Below are 12,410 nucleotides of genomic sequence, written 5' to 3'. Positions count from 1 at the left end.
CTATCTTGTTTTTAACAAAAAAAACAAAAAAAAATGTCCCTCAAAGCTCCCAAAGATGCATATCATGCTAAATCTTTCCAAGAATGTAAAATTACAAAACTAGCTTGAGACGCCAATAAAGTACCACGCTAACAAACAATATAGAGCAAGCAAATATATTTTACATAACTGTGCCTTACCACAAAGTAGCAATTATGCCCAAAACATCCCCAGGACAGTTGAATACACACTCTACTGAATGTAAACTTGTCTACATTATGTTTTGAGCTGCTACCTATTAACAGAGTCCCACTGGCACTAAGTAAAGTCTGGAAGAAAAAAACAGGAAGCCCTAAACATCAACAGTCATGTCACAAAGTTGCAGTGAGCGTCTTTGCACTAATCAAGAGACATCTGATGTGCACTGCACTGGGGACGTCGCAGCATGTTTTATAAATCAACTTTCTTTACAAATGTATTCACATTAGAATAGCCACTTCTGCAAAAGAACTTCTCCTCAATATCAGTGATCTCAGTGGGACTTGCAGTTCTGTGCCTGGACCGAATAACTACTTAATACCAGTGATCTCAGTGGTATTAAGTAGTTATACCAGTGATCTCAGTGGGACTTGCAGTTCTGTGGCTAGTATGAATAACTACTTAATACCAGTGATCTCAGTGGGGCTTGCAGTTCTGTGGCTGGTATGAATAACTACTTAATACCAGTGATCTCAGTGGGGCTTGCAGTTCTATGGCTGGTGTGATTAACTATTGTGACTGCTCTGTAATAACTGCAACTGAAGTAAACGGTATTGGAACAGATTGTCAGTAGATGCTCTAACAGGTCATTGTTATAGTAACTAAGCTATATGCATTATATCCTGCTGATGATATGACCAGTCAGCCAGCTTTCAAAGGTTATATGCACCTTCCAGCTGAGGGGCTTCAGGAGAGATGCATGCAGGTATTGGTTGATGAGCCAAAGGTTTCAATATATATAAAGCACATACAAGGGATAATATACATGCAGAGCTGGCTATAGAAAAAGAACAAGGGGGTTGAGGGAGTTGATGGCTACTGCAGAAATGATCTATTATGACATCTATTGTTATGGTAAGTTTACTTACACAACTGTTTTGTGTTTAAATTCTAGATTACTTTTGCAATAACCTAAACTATATAGGTAGACTACCATAGTTTAAGAATATTTAGGGGGAAGGAGGAATAAATTTAAAAATCCAGTAAACCCTGTAGAATGGTCCTAGCAAAGCCTGCTCTGGACCTGGAATAGTGTACCTCCCTTTCCAAAAAAGCCACAGAGTAAGCCTAAGCCCTGGTACAGTTGACCCTAGCCCTGCCTGAAAGTGCCTTGTTATGGTGAGAATGGCAGAAAGAAATAACATGAGAGAGCTATCTAGAAATTTTCTGCTTTATAGGTGATAGGCCTTCCTGAAGGATTTTGTTCTGTCCATGCAGAGGTGTTGCTAGCTATTCTAGTGCCTGGGGTGATCCCCTGATCTAGTTCTGCCCCCAAATGTTAAGTTAAAGAGCAAAGAGACAAAAAAAAAAAAAAAACCTCCTGTCTGTTATTAACTGCTTGCTACATTTATAGTCAGCTGCTATAGTTTCTGCCTTAATGTCTGCCATCCAAGCAGTGCTACATCACTTCACTTCATTCATTTGCCAGTAACACATTGAATTACAATGGATTCTGCCTTATTGCACCACTTAACACTTTATGCTTGGATTGGCTGCTCCCTTTGACTCATCCTAGCTATGCTACTATGTACAAGTAGTACCTGAGCTGCTTATAGACATCCAGATTATTTAAAATTCACTCTCACTTGTTTTTAGGTTCCACAAAGAATACAGGGAGATTAATAGACTGGTGCAAGGTAAACACTGAAACCACTTTAGGTGTAAAATAAGGATCTGTTCTAAAGGAAACCCTGTCCGTATGGAAAATGAGGTAGGGTTGACTCACCTTAAGAGTTTGTAACTCAGACACACTTCTTGCAGAAGTCAGAGCAATGAGTTTCACAATTTTCCAATGTAAGAATTTCAAATCAGCCTCTCAAGCTGGTTCAAATGGAAGAAGTTAGTTTTTCAAGACTAAAGTTAAGATCCCAGGGAGGAGCCACCTATTTTCTAGGCAGACAAATATGTAAAACTCTTTTCACAAACTGCTAGAGTTGAGAATTGGAAGAAAGGGAGAACCTAAGGGTAGACAAGACAAAATAGCTGAAAAATGAATCTTGATAGAATCTAGACAAGAGAAAGGACAGATGACAATAACTCACACTAAAAATCCTAGAACAAGAGACAATCAGACCTTGAAAGGATCCTGGTTGTTAATGTGTCACCAATTAAAAATTATTTTCCACTTGTACTTATGATTTTCCAGCAGCATTTTTTTAAGCCTGATTAGTATTTGCTGTACATCCTCAGAAAATGGTGCCTAAAAGGTAGAAAAAAATCTGACAGTCATTTGAAGTGTATCACACAGCCCTTGTCTTGTGTGGTAACTCCAGCCTGTGGAGAAGCTTGTGGTAACTGACCTTAAGGTCAGTTTGAAAAGAAGGGAGAATCACTGCTGCCTTGGTCAAAAGGTAGCCACCACCACTATTTTTAGAAGAAACCTGGGAATGAGTGGAAAGGATGGAAAAACATGCATTGTCATCCATGGGAATGAAAAGGCATCTGTCCTCCAGGCCTGTTAGCAAAGAATCCTATAACAGAAATTATTTAACTGTCTGTTTTGAAAGGATAGTTGGAAGACCCTAAGTGTAGTTTTCATTTATCAGGGTTTGTCCTGGTCCTGCTCAGCTTGACTGCTACAGTGTTTTGCTCTGATGGAATATATGAGGATGGAAGAGTCAAAATGAGCTGAGTTATCACCTCCTAGACCATTATGGCTAGTCTGCTAAAGAGGTAAAGCTCTGGTACCCCCTTATATGTTTGTAAATCACATCACTGCGGTGTTGTCTACAGTAACTTACCAATGTGATGAGGACCAGGGAATATTTAGTGCTTTTAAAGCATTGATTACTAGCAGTATCCACTTAACATTTATTAACTTTTTTCTATCCTGACTTGTTCCACAGACCTTGCACTTTCACCCATTTTGATACTGTCCCCCCAAGCAAAGTCTGAAGTATCTGTTGTGACAAACTAATGAGGGAGAGGAAGGCAAAAGGAGAGACCTGTGATGAAAGAGAACTGGTCTATCCACCATAAGACCTCTCTTCTTACAGACTCCAATACAGGAAAGATAAAGTGTGTTGATGATGGTACCAACCTGACCTGATGTACCACTGGATTATTCTTATGTGAAGTCTGATCAGTGGAATCAGTATCCTGAGAAATTCCTTGCCAGATGACTGTAATTTGTACTGTTCTACTATGTCCAGTGGAAGAAAAGCTCTTCTTAGAGAAGTATCCAGAAGATATTGTAGAAAAAATAGTCTGTGGGAAGGGAAGAGACAATTTCTGTAAGTTCAGTTGAAACCTCAGACTAAGCAGGAGTTTCTTGACCAATATCAGGAAATCCTTACAAATGGAAAAAAAACAGAGACTGCAAATAAGAACATTGTCCGAATATGGAAAGATGTGGTTGCTTTGAGATCTGTAGTAAGCATACTGTTGGTGCAGTAGCTACACCAAAGGCTAAGACAAAGAACTGCAAATGGGAGACAGACACCAAAAACCTTAAAAAAATATCTGAATTCTTTGAACATTTGTATGCAATGCTAAGCATCTTTTAAGGGTAACATTACCACAACACATAGGGAAGGTGTAGCATCTTTTAAGGGTAACATTACCACAACACATAGGGAAGGTGTAGCATCTTTTAAGGGTAACATTACCGCAACACATTAGGAAAGGTGTAGCATCTTTTAAGGGTAACATTACCACAACACATAGGGAAGGTGTAGCATCTTTTAAGGGTAACACTACCACAACACATAGGGAAGGTGTACCATCTTTTAAGGGTAACATTGCCACAACACATAGGGAAGGTGTAGCATCTTTTAAGGGTAACATTACCACAACACAAAGGGAAGGTGTAGCATCTTTTAAGGGTAACATTACCACAACACAAAGGGAAGGTGTAGTATCTTTTAAGGCTAACATTACCACAACACATAGGGAAGGTGTAGCATCTATTAAGGGTAACATTACCACAACACATAGGGAAGGTGTAGCATCTTTTAAGGGTAACATTACCACAACACATAGGGAAGGTATAGCATCTTTTAAGAGTAACATTACCACAACACATAGGGAAGGTGTAGCATCTTTTAAGAGTAACGTTACCACAACACATTAGGGAAGGTGTAGCATCTTTTAAGGGTAACGTTACCAGAACACATAGGGAAGGTGTAGCATCTTTTAAGGGTAACGTTACCACAACACATAGGGAAGGTGTAGCATCTTTTAAGGGTAACATTACCACAACACATAGGGAAGGTGTAGCATCTTTTAAGTGTAACATTACCACAACACATAGGGAAGGTGTAGCATCTTTTAAGGGTAACATTACCACAACACATAGGGAAGGTGTAGCATATTTTAAGGGTAACATTAACATAGCACATTAGGGAAGGTGTAGCATCTTTTAAGGGTAACATCACCACAACACATTAGGAAAGGTGTAGCATCTTTTAAGGGTAACATCACCACAACACATAGGGAAGGTGTAGCATCTTTTAAGGGTAACATTACCACAACACAGAGAAGGTGTAGCATATTTTAAGGGTAACATTACCACAACACATAGGGAAGGTGTAGCATCTTTTAAGGGTAACATTACCACAACACATAGGAAAGGTGTAGCATCTTTTAAGGGTAACATTACCACAACACATAGGAAAGGTGTAGCATCTTTTAAGGGTAACATTACCACAACACATTAGGGAAGGTGTAGCATCTTTTAAGGGTAACATTACCACAACACATAGGGAAGGTGTAGCATCTTTTAAGGGTAACGTTACCACAACACATTAGGGAAGGTGTAGCATCTTTTAAGGGTAACATTACCACAACACGTAGGGAAGGTGTAGCATCTTTTAAGGGTAACATTACCACAACACATAGGAAAGGTGTAGCATATTTTAAGGGTAACATTAACACAACACATAGGGAAGGTATAGCATCTTTTAAGGGTAACATTACCACAACACGTAGGGAAGGTGTAGCATCTTTTAAGGGTAACATTACCACAACACATAGGGAAGGTGTAGCATCTTTTAATGGTAACATTACCACAACACATAGGGAAGGTGTAGCATCTTTTAAGGGTAACATTACCGCAACGCATAGGGAAGGTGTATGAGTGGTATCAAAGTTTAGATGGATAACATTTTGAAGTTTGGGATCTTCCAAAGGGATTGAGAAAAGTATAGTCAAGGACTGGTCTTCAGGTTTTTTCTTATTTTGGCACCAGAAAGATAATTGAATAAAAATATTTGCCTATCTGATCGAAGGTTATATGCTGTATGATCCCAAGACATTTGCTTCAAAATTAAATGAAACATGGACATCTGCAAGACAAATGCTCCAGATCCAAAACCAGTCAGAAAGTCAATAATAATGTCAAAATAAATTTTAATTCACCAAATCCTTAAAAACATCCACTAGTATAGTCAAACAACCAAGCGCTTTCATCTCTGACTGTTCAGAGACTTTATCAAAGTGAAAAAACAAGCAGAGAAGCACCATTTAAATAACCCAGTCCTAAATAAATTCAACCAATAATATGAAGCAGCTCATGTAAGACAGCTAAAATGCTGTATAAACATATCATAATAGCACAAGTAAAATACCTGAAAGAATATATATATATATATATATATATATATATATATATATATATATATATATATATATATATAAATTATAAATAGTACCTTTAATAAATATCTGACTTCCATAAATATTAAATCATTAAAATATTAAAATATTAGGAAATTTATTTTATTTATTTATTATTTATTTTATTTTACATTTGTTGACTGGGCTAGCCTAGCTGGATATATGTCCATTTTCAGTAGAGGCCCGGGGAGAAAAGCTCCAAGTAAAAACAATAACAATGTTAAAAAAAAAAAAAAAATGAAATCAAATAGATCAGCATTCATTTAAACCAGTCATCTAATAAAACCACTAAAATGTCCACCAATTTTGATAAAACCCATTACCTTTCAAGGGCTTTTAATTTCGAAAAAACACGAAATGGAAAAATGGTAATTTAAAGAACTAATGCTATGCAATGGAATGGCTTAAATGACCATTTTTCCATTTCGTGGTTTTTTTTTAAGTTAAAAGCCCTTGAAAGGTAATGGGTTTTATCTAAAGTTGGTGGACATTTTAGTGGTTTTGTTAGCTGAATTTTTAAATGAATGCTGATCTATTTGATTTTTTAATATCTTAATGATTTAATATTTATGGAAGTATGCTATTTAGTCTTCCTATTATACAGCATTTTAGCTGTCTTACATGAGCTGCTTCATATTATTGGTTGAATTTATTTAGGACTGGATTATTTAAATGGTGCTTCTCTGCTTGTTTTTTCACTTTGATAAAGTCTCTGAATAGTCAGAGATGAAGTGCTTGGTTTTTGACTATACTAATGGATGTTTTTAAGTATTTGGTGAATTAAAATTTATTTTGACATTATTACAGACTTTCCGACTGGTTCTAGATCCGGAGCATTTGTTTTGTATTTGGTTTGTTGGTCAAATACATTTCAAACATGGACATCTAATTTATAGGATGAGGAAGAATCTTATGTTGGATGAGTCTCAGAACACATTTGTCTGAGATACTTTGATGCCACTTTGGAAGCTGAAGGCCTAGACTGTGGGAAAGATTTGAAGGATTGCCATGATGGCAGGCAGTAGAAGCTTGAATGGGCAAAGTAGCCCTTTTGTCTTTTTGAGCTGTCATTGGTTCTTCTTTGAGCCTCCTTGACATTACTTTTTTAAAATTGTGCTTGTTAGAACTTTGCTGAGACGGCATATTCTGCTTCTTTAAACACGGTTTTGAATAGGAAGGAAATTTTTTACTGAACTTAGAAAATCTGGAAAACCTTTTGAATCAATTTCCCTGTTTTGCTAAAGAAAATATCTTTGTCAAGGTAAGAATTTAAAATCTCAAGCTTAAACATCTGGTAAGTTTCGAGAAGGTAACCAAACAAATCTTGTTACAAATGAAGCAGTAACAGCAGCTCTGGATACAGCATATGCAGAATCATAATAGGATGTACCTGGGAATTGTGTACCTTAGCCCAACTAAGCAGGATATCTTCTATGGTGTGTAATCACCGAATCAAAGGGTCTTTCAGTCTGTATGGTTCGTCAAACAAAAAAAATACACCACCACTGAAAAGTTCATCACTTCAGAGATGAATTAATACAAAAACTCAGTCATCAAGCCTTCTTCAGAAGAAATGTTCATCACTTCAGAGATGAATTAATACAAAAACTCAGTCATCAAGCTTTCTTCAGAAATAAGTAAACCATGTTAAAAACAACCATTAAATATATAATGAAATCACATTGTATAATCCCATCATCAAATGAAATACATTAACATTTCTGTCTTTTAAAACACATTTAATTTTCAATGTTATCATTTTATCCCAGCATGGAATTAGCTTGTTATCAAAATTGCTGTCTTATTTCAGCCACTTCTAACACATTTTTAATATCCCTACCCCAATGGTTAGCTGTAACATATTCTAAAATAGTAAAACTAAATTTGCTAAAATTTTCACGCACAAGTGAGTGCCTAAACAAGGTATTATTTTCATTCCTAACCTTAATAGCACAGACATGTTTAGTAACATGTTTACTGTGTTTACACTTAATAGCACAGACATGTTTAATAACACGTTTATTGTGTTTACACTTAATAGCACAGACATGTTTAATAACACGTTTACTGTGTTTACACTTAATAGCACAGACATGTTTAATAACACGTTTACTGTGTTTACACTTAATAGCACAGACATGTTTAATAACATGTTTACTGTGTTTACACTTAATAGCACAGACATGTTTAATAACACGTTTACTGTGTTTACACTTAATAGCACAGACATGTTTAATAACACTTTTACTGTGTTTACACTTAATAGAACAGACATGTTTAATAACACTTTACTGCGTTTACACTTAATAGCACAGACATGTTTAATAACACGTTTACTGTGTTTACACTTAATAGCACAGACATGTTTAATAACACGTTTACTGTGTTTACACTTAATAGCACAGACATGCTTAATAACACGTTTACTGTGTTTACACTTAATTTGGCCTATATAAAATGCCCTCCTCTAGAAGAAATGCACAGTGCACAATGAAGGACCACAGGACTGTTACAGTCAAATCTTCCTTTGATAAATATTGTCTTCAACGTGGGTTAAAATGAAACAGGAACTACCACAAATATATCAACACCATGACAGATAAGCCACAAGTATAACCCCACTGGGGTGCAGTGGTAACAGTTCATGTTGTCTCAAACTGGGATTTCAAATTGCTTCCTCTTCTACCAACAAACAAAGGGATAGAATGAATTGTTTTTGCCACGTCAGTATTCTTAAGAATGACTTACCAGTTGTTGACTAAAATACCATTAATATTTTCACTGTCCACACTACAAGTTAAAGTGAAAGTTTAGCATAATCACAATCAGTGTCTGAAGTACATATACTGTCCTAATGCAAAATATTAGTGTCAACAGAATTATCACAAGTAGCAGTATTCAAAATAGGACGCTATTTTTCTTTTCTATTACTTTTAGCATCAAAACCATATCTGACACCAAACTTATATCAGTACCTCTTTCAACAAATAAATTATCAGCTATGGTAGTAAACACTTCGACATCTGAAATCAACTTTATCAATCTAATAGCTTGCCCTCTAATAACATTTTTCTTAATAAATAAAGGATTTGCAATGCAGGTATGTATATAATTGTTACTAAATGTATGTTTCCTATACACTGATGAAATATTAAAAACATTGCAAAAGATGAACAACATCATCTAAGAAATGAACACAAGTGCCATCCACGTTAAAAAGACAACTTAAAAAAATGGGTACTGTTCTCAAGTTGATTCTATAACACAACCAGATTCTGTATGCTGTCATTAATCACAAAGAATAGATTGTTAATAAAATGTCAATAAAACAACACTGTCAAAACCATCCAAATGAAGCAAACAGGTATTTCCCCATTTGTAAACAACTGAATTAGCAAATATTGGGGTAACAACAGTGGCCCCCGTAGCCACTCCACAAACCTGTTTATAACAACTTTCATAAAAGATTAATAAACAAATGTTTTCCCAAACTACCTCCAACAAACAGCATCAAGTATTAATGAAACAGAAAACCAGTATTATGAATCAAAAAGCTTCTCAGCAGGACTACTCCTCCTTTTGTGGAATAACTGTATACAAGGAAGAAATATCCATCTTCAATAGCAAATCAATATGCAACACTTCTAACTTTACAGAATTTAAGGCCTTCAAAAAAACTCCATAAATCATAGCTAACAGATACTACAGTTTGCATCATCTTACTTAAGACATTATCTACAAACAGAGAGATACACTCTTTTTCCTTTTATAATGGAAACTATAGGTGTAAAAGGTAGACCAGAAGGTTTGTTATGAACTTTAGGAAATGCCGTAAAAAGAACCCAGCCTGGAATGCTCTACCTGAAAAATATATATCTCAGCATTAATGTACTAAATGTAAAAGAGGTAAATCAATAAAATAATGAGCATGATTTCCTCACTTTTATGTTTCTTTACTAATAAGTGTCAGATAAAATATCCAGCATCTTAGAAACATATGCTGTTTTTATCCATAATAAACAGGCATCCACGTTTGTCATTTTTCCTGAATATAACACACTTAATATAACCCATGGCCTTTTTCAATACATGCCTGTCATGGAGATTCACATTGCAAAAAACATTTACTAGGTAGAGGTGGTGTATTCTTTTTCTTTTTTTTGTCTTTCTTTTTTTGCAATGCACACCTTTTCAAGTTTTTATATGAATGCAATGCTGGCCAGTGACTGGGTCTCATTAAATGGGAAACCAGTGTAAACTGTATCATTAAGGTAGGCTAGGTCCAAGTAAAGCTCTAAAGTGCTCAGTGCACAAGGTATAGTCCAAGTCCAAACAGTGCATGTGAGACTTAGCACAGAGGCTGTATCCATAAGAGCTTTTTTGTCATTTTTCCTATGATATCAGCATAGGCAGTAAGGCACTAATGGGCTCTAGAAGGCCCGAGTAGAGAAGGACCATGCCTGTAAGGGAGGAAATAAATCATAGCAGGAAAAAGAGGCAGCTTCTGGAAGACAGGTTTATTAATAGCACAGAACAGGCAATAGGAAAGAAAGTGGAGGTGATAGCACAACCCTGACGAGTGACAGCAGAAATGTTAAGGTGATTTTTAGCATTGTTTGAATAAGAGTGTGTGTATACATTACTTTTAACACTGTTTGCTGAAGGTTTAAACAACACTTAAAAGATCGTACACTGAAGATCTAGAGCTGATGTAAACAGTGCTTGTATGATGCACTGCCCTCCATGTGTTTTTTTTCTCTTCTTTCTTCCTTACACAATGAGGGTAGAGTAACAAACTTGCCATTTAGTTCTAGAAACCACAGATAAACATTCCTTCTGATGAGAGAATTCCAGACTATTGTTATTGTCCACGCCTGCCTGCCTGCATGCATGCTTAACCCCTCTTCCTTCCTTCCCATATACAGATAAGTAATATAAGCTGGAAAAGGCCACTGAAATAAAAAAGAATGTCACAGTAAAATACTGCCAGCTTGTGGAGGTTATCATATTAAGCAGTGGGAAATATAAGAGTGGTTAATATATAGGGAAGAATTGGGAGCAGGCACTGAATGAATTACACTGGTCTCAGACACAGCTATGGGGACTAGGCAGATAGTGTATAAACTTTATATAGATAATGGAGGGCTTGGAAAAGGAAATGTGAAGGAAGTTTGGAGGAAATGAGAGAAATAAAACAACCTAAGGCAAACAGGACAGGTTCTATATGTGATACAAAAATGAAAGAAGACAGTGAGACAAGTTAGATGAGCTAGTTAAAGTGGATAAAAAGGAGTCAGATTGGGAAAAATAGTGTAGAATATGCAGGCATTAGAGGATAAAGTGAAAGGAAAAAGGAAGAGAGGCAGGCAACGGAGGGCAGTTAAAGTGGACACAGAAGCATACCAGGAGGATGAGGGCAATGGCAGAGTTGAAGGTAAGAGCTACAGGGCAAGATTCTTTTAGCTGTGAGAGAAGACAGAGTGGTGGTTGTAACTGGGGTGTCAGTGAGGGAGTAGCCATATACTGGAGACTTCAGACCAGTAGTGGGGGATGGAAAGGGCAGCATGTTTAGGAAAGAAAAGCAGGAAGTAGATGAAAGAAGGGAACACAACAGAAATAAGGAAGCAAAGAAGACTGGAAAGATAATAGCTAGAACTGCAGACAGGAGATTCAATCAATAAAGAGAAAGAAGAGCAGGGTTCAAATAACAAATTCACCATCATAACAGGAACAGACAAGCAAAAACTGAGGGTAATGCTACTCAATGCTAGAAGTCTAAATCTCAAAATGCACTCACTCGAGGCACTCCTTAAAATGGAGAACATCGATATCCGTGCAGTGACTGAGACCTGGTTCAAGGCTCCAGAGAGCACCCCTACACTACCAGGCTATAACTCATACCACACTTTTCGACCATCTAACCTGGACCAGAACACTAAAGGTGGAGGTGTGTCCATATTCATTAAGGATATCCACACCTCCAGGCTAGTTGCTCAGCATAATGCATCCAAGGTTATCCAAGTGCAACTAACTCTGGGCAAAACTGCAATCCAAATTGTAGCTTGCTACAGATCCCCCACCATGCCCCAGGATTCCCACTCCTCTTTTCTTGATGTGCTGGAAAATATTAGGGTTCAACCAAACACCCTAATAATGGGCGACTTCAACTACCCCACCATTAACTGGGAAAACTACTCGTGTACCAACTCCTTAGCTCAATGCTTTCTGGAATTCATAAACTCCAATGCCCTGGATCAACTTATCCACACCCCCACCAGGGGCAACAATATCTGACACCTAGTCATTACCAACATGAGTGACCGGTGTTCCACACCTGAAGTCAACTCCTCATTGGTCCGATCCAACCATAACCACATCCCTCCCCCACCCCCAATTAAGGAAACCACAGTAAAAAATTTCTCCAAAGCCAACTTCATGCTTCTTAAGACAGAAGTGGTGAACTTCATGACACCCATGCAGATAGACAATACAGTTACAACTGCTGAATCCTACACAAATGCACTCTATAAGCACTTACACGAGTGCATGGATCGTGC

The sequence above is a fragment of the Protopterus annectens genome, chromosome 8.part0 (genome assembly GCF_019279795.1).
Source record: "Protopterus annectens isolate FY-2018-M chromosome 8.part0, PAN1.0, whole genome shotgun sequence".
Classification (NCBI taxonomy): Eukaryota; Metazoa; Chordata; order Ceratodontiformes; family Protopteridae; genus Protopterus; species Protopterus annectens.
Note: the sequence above shows the minus strand (reverse complement) of the source record.